This window comes from Leucopleurus acutus (genome assembly GCF_964270905.1).
Source record: "Leucopleurus acutus genome assembly, chromosome: 1".
In the NCBI taxonomy this organism is placed as follows: Eukaryota; Metazoa; Chordata; class Mammalia; order Artiodactyla; family Delphinidae; genus Leucopleurus; species Leucopleurus acutus.
In genome coordinates, this window is record NC_139142.1 from 4313579 (window position 1) to 4337658 (window position 24080).

General features: G+C 45.2%; 1 protein-coding gene across 1 annotated transcript in view; it reads right to left on the bottom strand.

Moving 5' to 3' along the window:
• The window catches only part of WDR25 (WD repeat domain 25), a 155876-nt gene that overhangs the window by 17738 nt on the left and 114058 nt on the right, over positions 1-24080 (bottom strand). The window lies entirely within an intron of this gene.

A 24080-nucleotide genomic window follows, 5' to 3' on the forward strand; every position in this document is an offset into this window, starting at 1 on the left:
CAAGCCTACCTCAAGAAACGAGAAAAATCTCAAATAAACAATCTAACCTTACACCGAAAGGAACTAGAGAAAGAAGAACACACAAAACCCAAAGTTAGCAGAAGGAAAGAAATCATAACAATCAGAGCAGAAATAATTGAAATAGAAACAAAGAAAACAATAGCAAAGATCAATAATACTAAAAGCTGGTTCTTTGAGAAAATAAACAAAATTGATAAACCATTAGCCAGACTCATCAAGAGGGAGAGGACTCAAATCAATAAAATTAGAAATGAAAAAGGAGAAGTTACAACAGACACCGCAGAAATACAAAGCATCCTAAGAGACTACTACAAGCAACTCTATGCCAAAAAAATGGACAACCTGGAAGAAATGGACAAATTCTTAGAAAGGTATAACCTTCCAAGACTGAACCAGGAAGAAATAGAAAATATGAACAGACCAATCACAAGCACTGAAATTGAAATTGTGATTAAAAATCTTCCAACAAACAAAAGTCCTGGACCAGATGGCTTCATAGGTGAATTCTATCAAATATTTAGAGAAGAGCTAACACCCATCCTTCTCAAACTCTTCCAAACAATTGCAGAGGAAGGAACACTCCCAAACTCATTCTATGAGGCCACCATCACCCTGATACCAAAACCAGACAAAGGTACTACAAAAAAAGAAAACTACAGACCAATATCACTGATGAATATAGATGCAAAAATCCTGAACAAAATACTAGCAAACAGAATCCAAGAACACATTAAAAGGATCATACACCATGATCAAGTGGGATTTATCCCAGGGATGCAAGGATTCTTCAATATTCGCAAATCAATCAATGTGATACACCATACTAACAAACTGAAGAATAAAAACCATACGATCATCTCAATAGATGCAGAAAAAGCTTTTGACAAAAGTCAACACCCATTTATGATAAAAACTCTCCAGAAAGTGTGCATAGAGGGAACCTACCTAAACATAATAAAGGCCATATACGACAAACCCACAGCAAACATCATTCTCAGTGGTGAAAAACTGAAAGCATTTCCTCTAAGATCAGGAACAAGACAAGAATGTCCACTCTCAACACTGTTATTCAACATAGTTTTGGAAGTCCTAGCCATGGCAAGGACTTCTCTTTTTCAGAGAAGAAAAAGAAATAAAAGGAATACAAATTGGAAAAGAAGAAGTAAAACTGTCACTGTTTGCAGATGATATGATACTATACATAGAGAATCCTAAAAATGCCACCAGAAAACTACTAGAGCTAATCAATGAATTTGGTAAAGTTGCAGGATACAAAATTAATGCACAGAAATCTCTTGCACTCCTATACACTAATGATGAAAAATCTGAAAGAGAAATTAAGGAAACACTCCCATTTACCATTGCAACAAAAAGAATAAAATACCTAGGAATAAACCTACCTAGGGAGACAAAAGACCTGTATGCAGAAAACTATAAGACACTGATGAAAGAAATTAAAGATGACACCAACAGATGGAGAGATATATCATGTTCTTGGATTGGAAGAATCAATATTGTGAAAATGACTATACCACCCAAAGCAATCTACAGATTCAATGCAATCCCTATCAAATTACCAATGGCAGTTTTTACAGAACTAGAACAAAAAGTCTTAAAATTTGTATGGAGACACAAAAGACCCCCAATAGCCAAAGCAGTCTTGAGGGAAAAAAACGGAGCTGGAGGAATCAGACTCCCTGACTTCAGAATATACTACAAAGCTACAGTAATCAAGACAATATGGTACTGGCACAAAAACAGAAACATAGATCAATGGAATAAGACAGAAAGCCCAGAGATAAACCCATGTACCTATGGTCAACTAATCTATGACAAAGGAGGCAAGGATATACAATGGAGAAAAGACAGTCTCTTCAATAAGTGGTGCTGGGAAAACTGGACAGCTACATGAAAAAGAATGAAATTAGAACACTCCCTAACACCATACACAAAAATAAACTCAAAATGGATTCGAGACCTAAATGTAAGACCAAACACTATAAAACTCTTAGAGGAAAACATAGGAAGAACACTCTTTGACATAAATCACAGCAAGATCTTTTTTGATCCATCTCCTAGAGTAATGGAAATAAAACCAAACATAAACAAATGGGACCTAATGAAACTGCAAAGCTTTTCACAGCAAAGGAAACCATAAACAAGATGAAAAGACAACCCTCAGAACAGGAGAAAATATTTGCAAATGAACCAACGGACAAAGGATTAATCTCCAAAATATATAAACAACTCATGCAGCTCAATATTAAAGAAACAAACAACCCAATCCAAAAATGGGCAGAAGACCTAAACAGACATTTCTCCAAAGAAGACATAAAGATGGCCAAGAAGCACATGAAAAGCTGCTCAACATCACTAATTATTAGAGAAATGCAAATCAAAACTACAATGAGGTATCACCTCACACCAGTTAGAATGGCCATCATCAGGAAATCTACAAACAACAAATGCTGGAGAGGGTGTGGAGAAAAGGGAACCCTCTTGCACTGTTGGTGGCAGTGTAAATTGATACAGCCACTATGGAGAACAGTACGGAGGGTCCTTAAAAAACTAAAAATAGAATTACCATATGATCCAGCAATCCCACTACTGGGCATATACCCAGAGAAAACCATAATTCAAAAAGACACATGTACCCCAATGTTCATTGCAGCACTATTTACAATAGCCAGGTCATGGAAGCAACCTAAATGCCCATCAACAGACGAATGGGTAAAGAAGTTGTGGTACATATATACAATGGAATATTACTCAGCCATAAAGAGGAATGGAATTGGGTCACTTGTTGAGACATGGATGGATCTAGAGACTGTCATACAGAGTGAAGTAAGTCAGAAAGAGAAAAACAAATATCGGATATTAACGCATGTATGTGGAACCTAGAAAAATGGTACAGATGAACCAGTTTGCAGGGCAGAAGTTGAGACACAGATGTAGAGAACAAACCTATGGACACCAAGGAGGAAAGCCGCAGTGGGGTGGGGATGGTGGTGTGATGAATTGGGCGATTGGGATTGACATGTATACACTGATGTGTATAAAACTGATGACTAATAAGAACCTGCTGTATAAAAAAATAAATAAAATAAAATTCAAAAATTAAAAATTATATATATATATATATACATATATATATAACGTCCCTTTAGATAGCAATAAGGAGTGCTGGTTGGTTGGTTGGTTTTTGGAGGAATGGTAATTAAGATATAAATAAAACTAGGGTAGAGTCCTCCCTCATAAAGCTCACATAAGCTCACATAACAACACTGAAACAAAACTGTAAGTCAATATAAAAAAAAAAAAGAATTCAGTCCTCCTCCAAATTGATCTGTAGATTAAATAAATGCAATATCATTCAACGTTTAAGCAGGCTTTTCTTGTAGAAACTGACAAAGTGATTGTAAAATTGAAATGTAAATGCGAAGAACCTAGAATAGTCAAAACAATTTTGCGAAAGAAAAAAATTGGAAGACTTACACTACCTGATTACAAGACCCGTTATAAGATTACAATAATGGAAACAATGGGGTAAAGATAGACAAAGAAAACAATGGAATTGAAGAGAGAGTTCAAAAAAGACCTACACATATTTAGTCATCTGATTTTCCACAGAGGCATAAAGGCACAGATATTGTTTTCAACAAATGTTACAGGAATATTGAATATCTATATGCAAAACCATTAACTTCCATCCATACCTTGCACCAAAAATAAAAATTAATACAAAATGGACCACAGACTAATATAAAGCCCAAAACTATACAACTTCTGGAAGTAAACTGGAGCAAATCTTTGTGGCCTTAGGTTAGGCAAAGTTTACTTAGCTTGTACACCAATAAGATATGTTGATAAATCAGACTTTACCAAAAATTTTTTAATTTGCTCTTTAAAAAAATAACTGTTATGAGAATGAAAATACAACCTATAGACTGTGAGGAAGTATCTGCATATCACATATGTGATAAACATCTTATATTCTAAATATAAAGAACACTCAAAACTCAGTATTACAAAAACAAACAGTCCGATTTTTTAAATGAGCCAAAAATCTGAACAAACACTTCATCAAAAAAATCAACAGATGGCAAATAAGTTCATGAAAACATCCTCAACATTGTTAGTCATTAGGGAAATGCAAATCAAAACCACAGTGAGATACCACACTATATATCAGTACATTTTCGAATGTCTAAACTTAGAAAGATTGACCATACCAAATGTTGGCTAAGACAGAGAGCAATGGAATCCTCACACAATGTTGGCGGGAATGTAAAATAGTGCAATCATTTGGAAAACTGGCAGTTTCTCTAAAAAAGTTACACGTACCCCAGCATATGACCCAGACATTCCAGTCCTAGGTATTTATCCGATGTCTCAGGCAGCTCAGGCTGCCATAACAAAGTTCCATAGACTTGGGGGCTTAACACAACAGACGTTTATTTCCCCACAGTTCTGGAGGCTGGAAGTCTTAAGATCAAGGTGCCAACAGGGCTGGTTTCTGGTGAGGCCTTGCTCCTTGGCTTGGCGATGCTGCCTTCCTGCTGTGTTCCCACGTGGCCTTTTCTCTAGGCGGTGCACAGAGAAAGCTCTGGTGATTCTTCCTCTTCTTCTAAGAACACCAGTCCTACTGGTTTAGGGCCTCACTCTTATGACCTCATTTAACCTTAATTATGTCTTTAAAGTCCTGCTTTCAAAATATAGTTACATTCGGGGTTAGGTCTTCAACATACCAGTTTAGTTTGGGGGAAGGGGGCCGGGGGGTGGGGACACAATTCGGCCCATAACACCTAAAGAAATGAAAACATGTGTCCACACAAAGGCATGTACATGAATGGTCATTGTAACTTTGTTTGTAATAACTAAACACTGGAAACAACCCAATGTCCATCAATATGTAAAAAGATACACTGTGGTATATCCTTACAATGGAATACTATTGAATACTTAGCAATATGAAGGAATGAACTATTACTGATACACAACAACATGGATCAATCTCAAAATAATTATGCTGAATGGGAAAAAAAATCACGCAAAATCAAAAATCACCTGCCATATGACCATATTTACACAAAAATTCTAGAAAATGGACACTAACTTACAATGACAGGAAACAGATCAGTGGAGGGGTAGGAGGAAAGCATTATGAAGGGGCACAGAAACAGCTGAAGGTTATGGATGTATCAATACTTAACCTTGGTTGTGGCGATGGTTTCATGGACGTATGTGCATGTCGACACTTATCAAACTGTATACTTCAGATATGTGCTGTTTATTATATGTCATTTATACTTCTATAAAGGTGTTTTTTAAAGGACTGACATGGAAAAAATGAAGGCAAAATAAAGACTTTTTTGATAAACAAAAACTGAGAGAATTCACAACCTGCAAACCTGTACTACAAGAAACGTTAAAGGAAGTTCTTCAGGCTGAAGGGTAATGACAGCAGATTGGTACTCAGATCAACAGGAAGAAATGAAGACCTTACAGCCAATTAAAAAATAAATTGAAAGAAATAATGATAAGAGCAATTTTAGGCCAACAAATCTGACAACTTAGATGAAATGGACAAATTCCTTGAAAGAAAAAAGTTACAAAAATGAGGAAGAAATAGAATACCTGAATAGCCCTATATATACTTTTTTTTTAATTTACTTTTTATATTATATCGGGGTATAGTTGATTTACAATGTTGTGTTAGTTTCAGGTGTACAGCAAAGTGATTCAGTTATCCATATACACATATCCATTCTTTTTCAGATTCTTTTTTTTAAGAAAACAATTTTAATTAATTAATTTATTCATTTATTTTTGGCTGAGTTGGGTCTCTGCTGTTGTGCATGATCTTTCTCTAGTTGCAGTGAGAGGGGGCTACTCTTCGTTGCGGTGCATGGCCTTCTCATTGTGGTGGCTCGTCTTGTTGCCAAGCATGGGCTCTAGGTGCATGGGCTTCAGTAGTTGTGGCACACGGGCTCAGTAGTTGTGGTTCATGGGCTTAGTTGCTCCGCGGCATGTGGGATCTTCCTGGACCAGGGCTCGAACCCATGTCGCCTGCGTTGGCAGGTGGGTTCCTAACCACTGCGCCACCAGGGAAGCCCCCCACCCCCACCTTTCCCCTCTGGTAACCATAAGTTTATTTTTGAAGTCTGTGAGTCTATTTTGTAAATAAGTTCACCTGTATCATTATTTTTAGATTCCACATATAAGTGATATCATATGATATTTGTCTTTCTCTTTCTGACTTACTCCACTTAGTATGATAATCTCTAGGCTATCCATATTGCTGCAAATGGCACTGTTTCATTCTTTTTTTACAGCTGAGTAATATTCCATTGTATATAGGTACCACATCTTCTTTATCCATTCATCTGTTGATGGACATTTAGGTTGCTTCCATGTCTTGGCTATTGTAAATAGTGTTGCAATGAACACTGGGGTGCATGTGTCTTTTTGAATTATGGTTTTCTCTGGATATATGGCCAAGAGTGGGACTGCTGGATTCTATGGTACTTCTACTTTTAGTTTTTAAAGGAACCTCCATACTGTTTGTTCCCCATAGTAGTTGTACCAATTTACATTCCCACCAATGGTGTAGGAGGGTTCCCTTTTCTTTACACCCTCTCCGCATTTATTTTTTGTAGACTTTTTGATGATGGCCATTGTGACCGGTGTGAGGTAATACCTCACTGTAGTTTAGATCTGCATTTCTCTAATAATTAGCCATGTTGAGCATCTTTTCATGTGTCTATTCCATCTGTATGTCTTCTTTAGAGAAAGGTCTATTTAGATCTTCAGCCCATTTTTTGATTGGGTGTTTTTTTTTTCGATATTGAGCTGCATGAGCTGTTTGTATATTTTGGAGATAATCCCTCATCAGTGGCTTCATTTGCAAATATTTTCTCCCATTCTGTGGGCTGTCTTTTCATTTTGTTTATGGTTTCCTTATTTATACTCAAAAAAAAATTATTTTATAAGTAAAAGCCTTCCAACAAAGAAAACCCTGGGTTCAGGTATCTTCCCTGGTGAATTCTATCAAACATTAAGAAAGAAATAACACCAATCCTACACAAACATTCAGAAAGTATACAAGGAGAGAACCTTTCTCAATTCATTTTTGTGGGGAAAATATTAACCTCACATCAAAACCAGACAAAGACAACATAAGAAAAAAGTATAAGCCAATAATCATCATGAACATAGATATAAAATCCTTAACAAATTATTAGCAACTAGAATTAAACTGTATATAAAAAGGATAATATATCACAACCAAGTAGGGTTTATCCCAGAAATGCATAAATATTGATTTAACATTTTTTTAAAAATCAATGGAATCCACCATATTAACTGAATCTAGGAAAAAAAGATTTGACAAAATTCAACACCAATATATGATAAAAACTTTCAGAAAATTAAGACTAGAAGGTAAGTCCCTTAAACCAATTTAAGATATCTAGAAACCCCCACATATAACATCATTCTTAATGGTAAAACCCCATAAGATCAGGAACAAGACAAGGATGTTCACTCTCACCACTTTTATCCAACACTGTACTGGAGGTGCTAGCCATTGCAATATAGTGAGAAAAAGATAGAAATGCATATACATTGGAAAGGAAGCTATGAAACTGTATTATTTGCAGACAACATGATCATGTACATGAAAATTCCTAAGTAATCTATGAAAAAACTACTAGGACTAAGAAGTTAATTTAGTAAGGTCACAGGATACAAGGTCAAATGAGAAAGTAAATAGTATTTCTATATACAAGCAACAAACATTGGAAAATGAAATTTTAAAAGAATTCATTCACAATAGTATCCAAAACCATGAAATATAGTTTATACCAAGGAATAAATGTCATACAATATGTGAAACATCTGAACACTGGAAACTACAAAACACTGCTGAGAGAAATTAAAGAAGATCTAAACAAACAGAAAGATATAATGCTCATGAGTCAGAAGACTCAATATTGTTAAGATGTCAGTTCTCCTGAAATCAGTCTATAAATTAAACATAATCCTAATCAAAATATCAGGAGGTACTTTATTGTAGACATTGACAAGGTGATTATAAAACTGAAATGGGATGATAAAGAACCTAAAATAGCCAGAAAAATGTTGAAAAAGAAAAACAAAGTTGGAGGGCTTGTACTATCCAATTTCAAGAACTACTGTAAAGCTACAGTAACCAAGAGAGAATGGTATTGGTAAAAGGATAGCTATATCAATCAATGAACAGAACTGAGAACCCAGAAAGAGACCATGCTTACATGGCCAATTGATTTTCAAACAGAGGTCCTAAAACAATCTAATGGGGAAGGGAATGTCTTTTCAACAAATGGTGCTAAAGCAACTGAGTATCCTACGTGACAAAAATAAAAACCTTACCTCATACCATACACAAAAATTAACTCAAAATGGATCATAGACTTAAAAATACAAGCAACAACTACTGAGCCTGCGCTCGAGAGCCTGCAAGCCACAACTACTGAGCCCACCGCAACTACTGAGCCCATGTGCCGCAACTACTGAAGCCTGCACGCCACAACTACTGAAGCCCGTGAGCCTAGGGCCCGTGTTCCGCAACAGGAGAAGCCACCACAGTGAGAAGCCCGCGCACCACAACGAAGAGGAGCCCCCGCTCGCCGCAACTAGAGAAAGCCCGCATGCAGCAACGAAGACCCAATGCAGCCAAAAACAAAAAACAAAAAAAAAACCAAGGAGAAACTATAAAACTTGTATAAGAAAACAGGAGAAAATCTTTGCAGCCTTACAGTGGACAAAGATTTCTTAGCTAGGACACAAAAAGCCATGGAATGGGAGAAGAAAATATACAAAGAATTCGTAGAACTTCTTCATCGTCATCATCATCATCATCTTAAATAGGCAAAAGATTTGAACAGACCTTCACAGGAGAAGATATTCAAATGGTTGGTTTACAAACCCATGAAAAGATGAGCAGCATCATTAGTCATCAGGAAAATGAAATGAAAGCCACAATCAGATACCACTACACACCCACTACAATGGCTAAAATGGAAAAGGTTGACAACGCGAAGTGTTGGTCAGAGCGTGGGGGGAACCGAAACTCTCCTGTACTGTTGATGGGAATGCAAAATGGTGCAGCCACTTAGGAAACAGCTTAGCAGTTTATTATAAATTTAAACTTACACATACTATACCACTTAACACCTACACTCCCAGTTACATACCCCAGAGAAATGAAAATATCAGTACATATCCACGCAAAGACCTGCTCATGAACAGTCACAGCAGCTTCATTTATAACAGCCCCAAACTGGAGACAACCCAAAATGTCCATCAGCAGGTAAACGGATAAACAATGTGTGACATATTCATACAATGGAATACTACTCAGCAATAAGAAGGAATACTGATACAAACAACAATATGGATGAACCCAAAAATAATGATGCTAAAAGAAACCAGATACAGAAGATTACCTACTGTATGATTCCATTTATAGAAAAGTCCAGAAAAATGCAAACTTCTCTTTAGTGACAGAAAGTAGATCAGTAGTTACCAAGGGGCTGAAATAGAGGAATGGATTTATCGCAAAGGGGCACGAGGGAATTTTGGGGTGATGGAAATGTTCTGTATCTTGATTGTAGCGGTGGCTCCACAAATGTATACATCTGTCAAAACTCACTGATTTGTGCGCTCTAATGGGTGGCAGTTAACTGTATTAAGTTATACTTCAGTAAAGCTGAGTTTAAAAAAAAGATTCAGAAGCATATTTAAACAGGCTCACTCACGAAATACAGGGCAATTTGACCACTGCGGTAATAAGGTCCGCAACTGATTGAGACATATCAAATATTTTATAAAGCCAAAAGTTCATAATGACACTAAAAAAAAAAAAAAGAACACCCATGAAAACCCAATTAGGTACCTTTGGAGATGCTAGGGAAGCAACCCATTATTCTGAAAACTTGTGAATAAAGGAAAAGACTCAAGCCTTTCTCTTGGCTTTCCTGACCTCAGGGTAGCTAAGTTTGAAAGCAAATCTTTCTCTATAGAAGTAGTCCAGTATTTTCCAACTTCTAATGAATTCATAGATCTAGACAATGATCATTAGTAACTACTGAGACCATTAGGTGCAAAGCTGATGAGGATTTTATAAATGAGGTACCAGGCAGACAACCCCTGAACTCCCTGATCAATCACATCATCATCAAAAATGGTTCAAGCAGACATTAGGTGCCTCCCGATGGAAGTATGTACCACCACCTATGACCCCTTCTTCAAAAAACTGAGCCTGAATCTGATCAAATATTCTTGAAAAAAAGAAAAGAGCGTTTCCCTGGCGGCGCAGTGGTTAAGAATCCACCTGTCAATGCAGGGGACACGGGTTCGAGCCCTGGTCCGGGAAGATCCCACATGCCACGGAGCAACTAAGCCTGTGCGCCACAACCACTGAGCCTGTGCTCTAGAGCCCATGAGCCACAGCTACTGAGCCCGCACGCCACAACTACTGAAGCCCACGCACCTAGAGCCTGTGCTCTGCAACAAGAGAAGCCACAGCAATGAGAAGGCCCCGCACCACAACAGAGTAGCCCCCGCTCGCTGCCACTAGAGAAAGCCCACGCGCAGCAACGAACACCCAACGCAGCCAAAGATTAAATAAATAAATAAATAAATTTATAATAAAAATTTTTTTTTAAAAAAGGAAAGAGAAAATAAGTCCCTGCATCTTATCAAGCCTCCATCATAGGTATTACCTGGGAGCTTATTAGAAATGTATCTTCTCTGGAGCCACAGAGTCAATTAGAATTGGAGTAACAAGCTCCGCAGGTGATCTGCATGCACACCACAGCGTGAGAAGCCCTGTCTAGCCTTAGCTGCCGGCTTGTAAGACATACAGGGAACAGAGGAATGTGCTAAACCACACCACAGGGGATGCAGTGAGGAAGATGAAGGACAAACAACCAATTTCTTCCCCAGTAAATAAGTTACAAGGAAAACAAAGAAGGAGAGAAACCCAGAGACTAAACAAGGCTTGGGAGATTTATCAACCAAATGTTCAGATTCCCATTTGAACAAGGCAACTGTCTTAAAATGTTTAAAATTATGAGGCAATCAGGGAAACTGAAATATGTACTGAATATCTGATGATATAAAGGAATTATTGCTAAACTGTTAGAAGGGACAACAGTATGATAATCATCTTTTTCAGTCCTTATCTTTTAAAGAAACAAGAGTGTGTACAAATGAAATACTAGCATGTTTCTGGGATTTGCTTCAGAATAATTCAGCAGCGGGGGCACGGAGGGAGAGACTGTTGGGAAAATGGGTAGGATTATAGCTAAAAGAAGCTTGGCCATATGTTTATAATTGTTTAAACAGGGTGCTGGAGGTTCATCAGTTTCTCTACTTTGGTATATATTTAACTGCTTCAATAATAAAAAGTTTCTTTAAAGTGCTCTGTGGGGAGGAATGAGCTCCACAAATGTTAATTCTTCTTATTGTCAGTGGGCCTGAAATAACAAGCAGAGTGGGGACCAGCGGAAATCAAGCAGCAGGTATAGAACGGACATAATTAAAGCAAAATTACAGCTGCGGCAACACACATCTGTCCTGTTTTGTCCAGAACCCAGTCCCAACCTGCCAACAGGACTCCAGTGGTCTTCAGAGGCTGGGGCCGAGTTGCTGAGGCTGCAGGCAACGCTGTGTTGCGTAAATGAGACTCCGGAGCTCGGCAATTCTCCTACCTAGGTGCCAGTGGTTTCTATAGAAACCACCAGAGAATGATATTTCAGAGAGCTCAGAGCATCTCCACTGGCCTCCACCGGCTTTGTTCACACTTACCCATCAGCATCTGAGATCCAGCCTATCAAAGTGGGCCTCGTGGCTCACTTTTAAAATAGGTACAGCTCATTATAAAGCACCTGCTCTCAAATGTTTCCTAGGAAACAGAGGCCCCAAGATGCCCTTCTGTAAATTCATTAGCATTTAACACTCCTTAATGAGGTTTAAAGATGGCGAGCTTTAATAACCATATGCTGGGGGAGGACACCTTTCCCTTTTACATTTAGGGATAACTGATGAGCTGGCTCGGGCTCCCAGAGGACCAGCCTCTGCTCTGAGCCTTCCCTAAAGGCAATGTCGTGAGCACTGGGGGTGCCTGCGTGCCTGTTTGAGGGCACCGGGGGTGTCTGAGGGCTCCCTGTCTCTAAAGCCTCCCTCGAGGTGTTCAGCCCTGGGCCACAACCTAAACATGGCTGGGGTGGAGGCCCTGCACAGACAGCCACCTTGATTCCTAACCCTCCTGTACACACACACACAAACATACCCACATCGACTTACACACACACCCTGTGCGCACTCCAGCCACACAGACCCCTCACCATTCCCTCACCTGTCAAGCCCTTTCACGCCTCTGTGCCTTTGTACATTCCTTATGCCCAGAATTCCTTACCCAGACTTGATGCCTAGAACACTCCTATGCATCCTTTAAAACCCTCTGCCAACCAAGCCTCCCAAAGTGCCAGGCAGACTCATCAGTTCCTTCCTCTGTGGGCCTCTCGTCATCCCCTCCACGGCAGCTACCATCACACTACACTCTGCCTGATTCTGTCTCTTCCCCTTGACTGTGAGCTCAGGGCTCGGAGCAGGGATGAGCCTCGTTTCCCTCCATCCTGTGGCCACATGCCACCCGGCGGGTATCTGGTGAGCGTCTGAAGGAGCCCCTGATGAATGGATCTAGACCAAGCACTCCAGGACCCTGGGGAGTCAGCGGGTGGGGAGCAGCCCCGTCTGGGCCTCCAGTTCCCCTGAGCGCGGGACAGAAGGCTGACTGCTTGCAGCATGAAGCCTCAGCTGAGCCCTTCCCAGATACACCCTGTGCGGAGGGGGCTCTGCTCGGTGCAGACCCCATCACAGAGTCCAGCCCCTTCCCGACAGATGGGAGGACTACGGCCCAGAGGACGGGCCTTTTCCCCAAGGGGGTGGGGGTGGAGGAGTGGCGGGGACAATTGTCCCTCAGACCACGTGGAGAAAGAAGCCACCAGCTGTCTGCAGCTGGGTGGGAGGCCCAGGGCACCGCACCTCTCCCCACACGGCACCTCCAGAAACTGCCTCAGGCTCCTCCACCACGGCCAAGCAGGAGCAGGATATGCCCCCCAAGGACCGCCTTGCTAGGTGTGACCCTCCACAATGTAGCCCGAGGAGTTGGCCAGGGAGTAGCAGGGCAGGTCGTGGGCCTCGGGCCTGGGGGAGGGGGACATGAGGGGACACCTGGAGAGAAGCAGCCAACGGCATCTCACTCTCCAGGAGCCCCAGGGAATCCAGGAAACCCACACCCACACAGTCACCCCTGGATAGGGCCTGAGTCGCCACCTTCCTCTGTCTCTGCACTGGCCAGTTTTCTGGGACTCACCGGACCTGGGACAACTCCTGGGCGCCTGGAGCTAGCTTCCCGACGAGGCATCTCCTGCGGTCCCGCAGTCTGCTCTTCCCCTGTACTCTGAGCATCCATGCTCACGGGGCAATAATTAATTCATTTCTCTCTTTTAAAAATTAATCAGAGACGCGGGGGAATGCATATCTGAGCCTCTGATCAGCTTGAGAGGACCCGTGTTATCACAACCGGTTAGAACGTCTTCAGCCGGAAGCAGGCACTTGACACTTCGGTCAGGCGCGCTGCCTGGCTGGGGGAAAGGTATGATTCCCCACTCAGCTTTTAGCAAAGCTGAAGGCAGCTCCTGACTGCCAATTATCCCAAGCTCATGGAAAGCACGACCCTGTGGTGATCATCGGAGACGGCAGGGTGCATTAACTGAACACCTACTGTGTGCCATGCGCCTTGCTAGGGGCTTCAAGTGTGACCTCACTTAATCCTCATGACCACCTTGCGGGGTGGAGATTACCAGCCCCACTGTGCAGACGAGGACACCCAGGCTCAGAAACGGGAAGGGCCTGCCGGTGACCACACAGCTGAGTAGAGGCAGAGCCGGCGCGACATGCGGTCTGCGGCCGACACCGGAGCCCGTCCCACCCCCCACCGCACCCCACAGGCTGCCCAGCCAGAGGCAGAGAGTAGCTGCTCAATTAGTGCCTGCTGAACCTGAGGCGGATCTGAACATGCCCACAGAGAAGCCATCAGGTTGTAGACCGTGAAATTTTAAATTACGGCTACAGAACACGAGAGAAAGGAAGAAAGGCAGAAATAGACAATTACACATGTATCCACATTGCTGAACCTCTCAAGTGAAAAATTGGTTTTCCTCACTTTACAATGGAGGCATGAATTAAAATAGGGTTCTAACAATGCAGCCACCTCCAAGGGCAGCGCAGCTCGGCGGAGTCTGGGCGCCTGCGCCGTGCACGGTATGCACCCATCTCTTCCAGGCGTCTCGGACCCTCAAGAAGCAACACGGGGCAACGCACAGAGGCTCAGGCCTACTCTGGACAGGACAGATGGAGAGTGTGGGGCTGTCCTGCCTGGGCCGGAGAGAAGGAAACCAGAGCACAAGGGACCTAGTCCACGGCCGAGACAGGGGCCCTGGAAGGAAGCAGGCCCCCCCTGGCCTGGCTGTCCTGGCCCCCCGCCCCACTTCCTTCCACCTCCGGTCGCCCCGCCCACCCCAACCTTCAGCCCCTCCCCGTGAACCAGCTCTTCCCCGGACGGTGGTGAGCCTGCATGCGCCTCGCCTATGCCCCAAACAAGCGAGCTAGCCCACCAAGCCCGTTCCCAGGGTGAACTGGTAATCCCTTCTGGAAGGAGTGGCTTCTGGATTCAGTGCGATCCAGAACCTGAAAGCACACGTACCCTTTGATCAAGTCTGCATCTGGGAATTTACACACAGGGATGTTCGCCTTAGTGCTGTAATAAAGGGAACACTGGGAATATGATAAATACCCGATCATAGAGGGCTGGTTAAGTACATGACAGTATATTGGGCAACTATTAAAAATTACACCACCCAAAAACTGTTTAACAATACAGAAACACTAAGGATGTATTCAGTTGGGGGGAAATTACTTAAAAATGTAAATATATGCATTGAAAAACTGGAAGGAAGGACCCCAACTGTCAACGGTGGTTCTGGCTGTGTTGAAATTGAATGCGTTATCGTCCTCATTACAGTTTTCCATTTTGCAAGTAGCCTGCAAAAAGCACAGATTACTTCTGTAATCTGAACGTCTAGAGAACAGCCTCCCTTTCTGCTCTCATGTCACGGGCACACCACGTCTCCAGGTCCCTGACATCCTTTCACACCTCTACCTCTGCATGTTGCTGGAACCCCGAGTCCACAGTCCCTCCCCCAATCCCCATCAGCTCGCAGCCCTGGACCCAGCTCTCCTCCCAGGTCTCTGGCTGCTCCTTTGCAAGCTCCCCTTCCTCTATCTTCTTTGGAAAATAATGTATCTACTCTTTTATTCTGAAGAGTAAATCCCACTCGTGGCAGACAAGTCAAACAGTCTGGAAAGGTGTGAAGTCCCCCAGTCCTGTGAGGTGGTGGCTTGGGGCAGGCTGGGCTCTCAGAGCCAAGCCTGGTGAGGGAGGTGTGGAGCTGTCCTCACCAGGAAGGAAGGCCTGGACCTGCTCTCACGGGCACTGCAGGGTGCTGGGCCGGGAAGAGTCCTGAGCCCAAGGGCAATGTGTTCGGATTTGCGTTCCAAATGATGATACTTGCCGTGGTGTGGAAGACGTAAGGCGGTGGGCAGTGGGCAGCACTGGCATCCCGGGGGGAGAGGGCGAGGGGCAGACCTGGTGAGGCTGCGGGGATGGAGAGGGAGTGGATGGAGCAGACAGAGGGGAAGGGATGGGGCCACGGCTGGCCCACCTGGCCCCTTGGTGCATATCGGGAAAAGACCCTCCTTCAGATGGAGATCACCCCACGCTAGGGGCATCGCTTGGGCAGCGGGGCATAGGCTGGATTCCAGCACCCAGCCACCCCCTTGGCCAGGTACCTGTGCGCAGTGGACAGCCTGCACGACCCCAGAAGAGGGAAGCACAGGGTATGGGGGTGGTATGGGGAGGGCAATCCTAAAGCTGCCAGGGAGGTTTCCCACATGGTCTAGCAACTTGGTGGATAACGGTGCCAACAGCAGGCGTGAGGCGTTTCCTGTAGCTCCTTTGAGTCTTGGAAACTAGGAAGATGTCCTACACGTGGCAGGTGCTCAGCAAATGTTCAATGAATAAATGAATGAGGCAAACCAGGTAACCACATCTTTTTTAAAAAATTTTTTAAGTGAAATACTAGAATTAAAACCTGAGAAATTCACTTGATATAAAAAGGGCACACAGCGGGTGAGGAGAGATGTCCACCCTTCATCTCCTCTCTGAATCCAGCGTGATGAATGGACAGCTCGGCACAGCCTAATTACAGGATGCACCACGAGGTTTCCTCTCACACGTCCCCTCATCCTTCTCAGCTTGCGCACTACATCTGTGAAAGGCACCAGGCAGTCTTCCCTCAGGGTAGGTAGGGAAGGCTGTGGCCACTGGGAGAGTCTGCCCACTGGCAGGGTACACAGAACATCCATGCACTGGAAACAGCACAGCTGTCCACACCGCCCTCTAACTGGGGGGCTCTTGGTTGGGGCACGAATTTGGATTGCACAAACTTTCCTAAAGTCACAGAATCTTTGCAGAGTTAGGCTGCAGATTCACGGAGGTTGCTGTGACCATTTATTCGAGAAACACTGATTGAGCCGCTGACCCCATGCCAGCAATACAGAGTCTGGGGACACAATGCCAGGTAGGACAAGGCCGTCGTGTCCCCCAGCCCTCATGCGGCTCACATTCCAGTGCGGGGGTGACACTTGCCAAGCAGCTACAACCCAGACTGAGAGAAGGAGGGGGGCACCCGACCCAGGGGGGCTTGGGAAAAGCCCCTGGAGAGGAGACAGCAGTGGAGGCCCACGGGCAGGTGGCATCCAGCCAACAGAAGAGGGGAAACTCAAGGCCAGGAAAAAAATATGTTCAAAGTCCACCTGGGGCCACGTGGGATCCAGTAAGCCCACCAGAGCCTCTCTGCCCACTGATTACAGCAGGCTCTGGCGTTTGAGAACACTGAAAGTGAACACAAGCAGACAGACCCCGGAGAGAGAGCAAAACTGGAGGAGTGCGCAGCACGGGGACGAGCTGCTATTTTCTTTCCTTGGTCTTTTTTCTTCTTCTTCTTCTTCTTCTTCTTCTTCTTTTGTCTAACAGCTTTGACCAGCAAGCAGGCCCCCAGTGGAGCTGTGGTAGCAGCTTCAAAATACATAAGGGAGAAAAGACAGAACTGAAGAGAGAAATACATAAATCCACAATTATAGCTGGCGACCTCAACACTCCTCTCTCAATGACTGAAAGAACAAGTGGACAAAAAATCGGCAAGGATCTAGAAGAACTAACTGAACAATACCATCATCTAACTTGACCAAACTGTCGTTTATAGAACACTCCACCCAACAACAGTGAAATACACATTCTTGCCAAGAGCGCATGAAACATTCAGCGAAACAGACCATATTCTGGGCCGTAGAAGTATTTGAATCATATAAAGTATGTTTTCTGAGCATAACAGAATTAATAACAAGGAAATTAACAACAGAAAGGTATCAGGGAAATCCCCACAAATTTGGAAGCTGACTAATAAGTTCTAAATATCCCATAGTTCAAAGAGGAGGTAAAAATCAAATTAGAAAATATGTTTTAATTGAATGAAAATGTAAATACTGCATATCAAGATTTGTGGGATGCATTCTTAGAGGGAAATGTATAGCATTAAAATGCTTACATTAAAAAGGATTTTGAATCAATGATCTAAATTGCTACCTTAAGAAATGAGAAAAAGAAGAGCTAATTACACCCAAAGCAAGTAGAAGAAAATAAATCTCTAGTCACACTGACTAAGGAAAAAAAAGAAGACATAACTACCAATATCAGGAATGAAGGAGAAGATAGAACCTAAAGACATCAAAAGGGATAATAAAGGAATATTATGAACAAGTTTATGTTTATAAATTTGATAACTTAGATGTAATGAACAAATTCTTTGAGAGACACAAACTACCAAAGCTCATTCATGAAGAAATATACAGTCTGCACAGTCCTATATCAAACCTTAAGGAGACCACAAGGAGACACCACCTCACACCCACTGGGATGGGGAAAAGCAAAAAGACCAATAACAAGTAAGGTGAGGACAGGGGGAAATCGGACCCTTCATACATTGCAAAAGGGTGCAACCACTCTGGAAGACAGTCTGGCAGTTTCTCAAAAGGTCACCCATAGAGGGACCAGGACTCAGCAATTTCACTCCCAGGTGGAGTCCGAGAGGAATGAAAACACATGTCCACACAAAAACTTGTAAATGAATATTTATAACAGTATTATTCATAAGAGCCAAAAAATGGAAAGATCACAAATGCCTATCAACTGATGAATAAACGAAATGCAGTCTATCCGTACAATGGAATATTATTTGACCGTAAAAAGGAATGAAGTACTGACACACGCTACAACATAGGTGAACCTTGAAAACATTATGCTAAGTGACATACTGTATGATTCTGTTTCTATAAAATGTACAGAATAGGCGAATCTATAGAGACAGAAGGTAGATCAGTGGTTGCCAGGGGCTGGGGGTAGGGGATAGAGGCAGGGGAGTTGGGGTGACTGCTAAAAAGGGTAGAGGGTTTCTTTCTGAGGTGATGAAAATGTTCTAAACTGACAGTGATGATGGTTGTATAACTCTGTAAATATACTAACAACGAACGCGTTGTATACTTTAAATGAGCGCATTGTATGGTATATGAATTACAACTCAACAAAGCTGCTACTGGGACTTCCCTGGTGGTCCAGCGGTTAAAACTCTGCGCTCCCAGTGCAGGGGGCCCGGGTTCGATCTCTGCTCAGGGAACTTGATCCTGCATGCCGCAACTAAGAGCCCTCATGCTGCAACTAAAAGAGCCTGCATGCCGCAACTAACGATCCCACACGCCGCAACCCAGATCTTGCATGCCGCAACTAAGACCTGGAGCAGGCAAGTAAATAAGTAAATTAGGGCTTCCCTGGTGGCGCAGTGGTTGAGGGTCCGCCTGCCGATGCAGGGGACACGGGTTCGTGCCCCGGTCCGGGAAGATCCCACATGCTGCAGAGCGGCTGGGCCCGTGAGCCATGGCCGCTGAGCCTGCGCGTCCGGAGCCTGTGCTCTGCAACGGGAGAGGCCACAACAGTGAGAGGCCCGCGTACCTCAAAAAAATTAATTAATTAAAAGAAAAAAAGCTGCTACCAAAAAAACGTAATAAGTATTTAAAGTATATTAAGACAAAAAATAACTAGGGCATCAAACCCATGATTATTTTTGGATACTATTAGTTATGGCAAACTAAAATAAGTTTTTAGGTAAAACAAAAACTGTGAATCTATTTCATAAAGATATTAAATTTTTAAAAATCTCAAGGAGATAAAAAATCTCAACGAGAGATGTTCAGTGTATGTAACACAGCTTATTTTAGTGGCAAAACAAATTACAAAGGTCATATACATTAGCATTACATAAATATTTTATTTATATAATCATTACGGGTCCAGCGTCTGCTTTATATTTTCTGATACATCCTACTGCATCTTTAAGAGCCCAAGTGATCACACAGGGACGTGGCCCTCCTGAGTGCCGTGCTCTCCCGTTGTCACCCACTGAGCTCCAGGTGGCAACTCACATTTCAGGTTTTTAACTGGAGTCTGCTTGACACCCCAAGACAAGCGCTGCCGAGTGAAGGTGAAGGGAAGGACTGGGCTGGGGGCAGGGGTCTGAGGTTCTGGATTCCAGGGACCCCTTCCCCAGCTTTGCCCAAGATTTTGGATGACCCGGGAGACACATGGGGACCCCCTGGCCCCTTGTGAAGGCAGCCGGTGAGGCCGACAGATCAGGTCCAAGCCCCACAGTGGCCATCCACCCCTGCGCTGAAAGCTGAGCCTTTCAGGACTGGTTTCCACATCCACCTGTGGAGGCCGAAGGGCTGCCCTCACAGAGGCGCCGGGGTTGTGACTTCAGGCCTGAGGCCGCAGGGCCCACCACTGTCAAGTTCACAGGGGGGTCCCTGACACCGGGCATCGAGCTGCAAGCGGCGGGACCGAGCAGGCGTCTGAACTCAAGGGCTGCCCCCTGCAGGCTTCTCCAAGAAGAAAGCACACGGCTCTCACTGCCAAAGCTTTATCTACACCCAAGACCAACGCTTCCTTCGACCTGTGAACAGGAGGGCCTGCAAGGGCGCGGGAATCGAGGCACCGGGTCAAGGTCTTACCCCCCTACCAACCAGCCGTGTGCTGGCTGCTGGAACTTTTCTGAACCTCGGGCACCCCGCCAGGGGGATGGGGTGACAGCAGCACCTGGTACACCTCCCAGGACTGCTGTGTCGCGGTAGATGACACACAGGGAGGGTCCAGTACAGAGCCTGGCAGGTGGTGGCCGCCCAGTCCATGCCACCCGAGAGCACCCCACCGCCGCCTGACAGATGGGGCAATGGGAGCCCGGAAGAGACAAGGACCCATGGCGAGTCACACGGAGCGGCGACCACGCTTCCCTCAGCCCCAGGCTGTTCACGCCCTTCCCCGTCCCCACCTCCCTTAGGCTCCCGCTCTCATCTCACAAGAAGTTTGGCTGAAGGCAAAACTTAGCCAGAACTGCAGAAGTACGGAGAGTCCAAACAAAAGGCTTTTTAGTATAAAGCTGATGAAAAAGACAAATGGAGAGTAATCAGAACCTCATTAGGGCAAATAAGCAACCGGCCGACAACGCCACGAAGACTGATGGCGCCCAGGAACCAGGAGGTGAAGGTGCTGAGTCTTCCAGACAGCTGCCACGGCAGGAACGGACATTTCAGGACACCCTCACCTACACCAGCAGAGACCCTGCAAAACACCCTTCGGGACTCGCACTGATGCTCCCAAACCCTGGCCCCCAGGGCTGTGGTTCGCCACTCGGGCTCTTCATTAGAACCACCTGGAGAGTTTTCACAACGCTGGAGGCCGAGGCCACCTGCAGGGGCGGGTGGGTATCCTCTAAGGCTCCGGGTGCTCTGACCATGGCACCAGGGCAGCCAGTCCAGACCGGCAACCACTGGCTGCGTGACCAGCTGGTTCATTCCCCCTCGGGGCAGGACGGCCAAGGTTGGTCGGTGCCAGAGAAGAGCGTGTTAACAGATGCTGACTCAGCTTCCACTTCACCTGGGTGGGCTTATCACTTGGGATTTTTTTTTAATTGGCCTGCATTAAGGCCGTTAGTCATTCCTGCAACAGTCCCATCCCATCCAGCCAGCACTTCGCTAGGCTCAGGGAAAACAGCAGGAAAGGAGCAAATCCCTGCCCTCAGGGAGCTTACATTCTGTGGGGAAACTGCAGCAGAGTGAGGGGCTGTGACAACAACAGGCAGAGATGAGAACCCAAGCAGGTGGGAAGGACGAGCCAGAGGCCTCGCCCACTGTCACCTGCATGATAGGACACACACCTGCAGTGGGTTTGGGACAAAGCTCCCAAAGGAGGTCAAGGAATGAACTCAAGATCTGGAAGTCAAGACGGCCCTTTACAAACTTAAAAGGAAAGCAAGATGTAGAACAAGCATGGACTATTGATGATTCGGGTCAAACCAACACTAGAGCAAAAAAAGTGAGCTGGTCTGTCAGAGTAGATCTCATCCTGAGAACTACCTGAGCGGGTGGGGGTCGGTGTTTTCGAGGCCCAGTGGGGACCTGAGGGCACCTGAGACTCTCCTTCTCGGGAGCAGAGTAGACCTATGCATCGGAAGTCGTGCTCGGCCCTAGCCTGCCCAGTGTCGGCCCTGCCCACGGAAGGGAAGAGAACTGGAGCAGAGGCCAGGCTCCCAGTGTCGGGAGCCACATGTCCCAGATTTTCCAGGGCTGCTCCAATTTGCAGTGCTCAGTTTTGCTCGGCCGAGGGGTAATTTGCTGAGGTTGGGGTTCCAGAATTTCGTCTCGCAAAAAGGGTGATTCACAAAATATGCAATATGATTTTTAAGCCTCTGTAGGAGTTTTTCTACAACTTTAATGCATGATACAAGGGAGAAATTTTATTACTATCCTAACTTGTGGCTCAAACTACATAGTCATCTTAAAGCAAACCCAAAAGTAACTACCTTGGAGCCTTTCCCACAGTGCTGGTGGGCCCTGCAGACCTGGAACTCTCCAGCTCCCATTCCCGGCCGGGCAAAGAGCCAGGGCCCTGCGAGCCTGGACACCCCGTCATCTACGAGACACTGGGGCACATGAGAGCTCAGACTTGGCTGACAGCTGCAGTGTTAGAACCACTGCACCAGCCCTCATCTGGCCCAGGATCTCCCAAGTCCTCGGCCTCTGTCTACACTTCTGGAATGACCAGTTACAGCTGAATTGCAGCTAGCCTTTATTTCCCATTTGTTGGAGGACCCCCTCCCTCTGCAGAAATCCCAGGGAGGCCACTGCCCCCCGAAATGTGGGAAGGTGGATGCTCCTGCAGGGCTCCATCGTGATGGGAGGGGCGGCTGACCCCAGCAGCTCACTCCAAGTTACCCCCTGAGCACCTGCTCCGGTTCCAGGTCCTGTGGAAGATGCCAAGGCACAGACATGACTGGACTGAGCCCCCCTCACAGGCAGTTGTAAATGAATAGCTGTCAGGTGAAGGTGCTCACAACCTATTTATCACTGAGATAGGTCACAGGTGGTGCAGGTCAATCGCGGACGAAGACCAAGGGTGCTCACGTGAGAGAAGCATGGGACCTCTGTGTTCAGAGGCCCTTTGAGACCTGGCTTCTCAAAGTGTGGTCCATGGGCCGTCTGTCTCTGCATCTCCTGGGAGCTTGCTGAAATGCAGGATCTCACCTGCAAAGGACTGAATGTTTGTGTCCCCCCCAAAATCTATATTTTGAAGCTCTAATTCCCAATGTGATGATATCTGGAGGTGGGGCCTTTGTGAGGTAATTAGGTTTGGATAAGGTCATGAGGGTGGAGGTCCCATGATGGGAGTGGTCGCCTTAGAAAGGGATGAAGAGGCCAGAGCTTGCTTGCGCTCCATCATGTGAGGACACAGCAAGAGGCAGCTATCTACAAACCAGGAGGAGCCCCCTCACCAGAACCGACCACCCTGGCACCCTGATCTCGGACTTCCAGCCTCCAGAACAATGAGAAATAAATGTTTGCTGTTTAAGCCCCCCAGGCTGTGGTATTTCATTACAGCAGTCTGAGCTGACTAAGACATCATCTTGCTGAAACAGAGTCTGCATCCTAACAAGAGTCCCAGGCGCTCTCCTACGCACAGGAGAGTCCAGAGGCCCTGCTTGAAGGATGACCTCATCCTGCCCCTTTACTATACCACGGGGGAAACCCTTGACTGGGAGAGGCTTGAGTTTAGAGATTTGCCTAAAATCAGCCAGCTAAGCAAGTAGGAGAGGGAGGATGGGAACCCAGGGCTGCTGGATCTCAGGCCAATAAGCCCTGGTGGCCCGGAGGGGCTTGGACGCCCGTGGTAACATGAAGGTCAGACCACAGACATCCTGGGTTCCAGACCAGACCCACGTTCGAGCAGACCGTCGGGAGACAGAAGAGTCAGAAGACCCTGTACTGGCAGCACGGGGCCGGCACGAGTAAGCAGGCTCGGAGGGTTCATGCAGAACACATCCTGCCGACCTGCCGGAAATGAAGCCAGGCGCTCTGCGGCGACAAGGGATGTGATCCACTCATCAAACCAGAGCAGAGAGAGATGGACCAAGAAAAGACAGGGGAACCAAAGAGCCCATTTGCTGTAATGCACTGGGCTGGACCAGAGAAGTCCAGAATCCCAACATTCATCGTGTGGCTAAGCTTAAGGAATAAAAGTCTATGACTGGAAAGTAGCTTTAAAGTTATCTGTTCCAACTACTCCTCAGACCCGGCGAGAGGCTGTCTGGCCGCACTGTCCTGCTCCAGTGGTGGGCTCAGCTCCATCGTCAGAAACCTACCCCTTACCTTCAAAATGCTGACTCACTTTTAACCCAGCAGTTTGAGTTCTGGGGCGCAAGCTGCAGGAAATAAACTGCAAGTGTGGA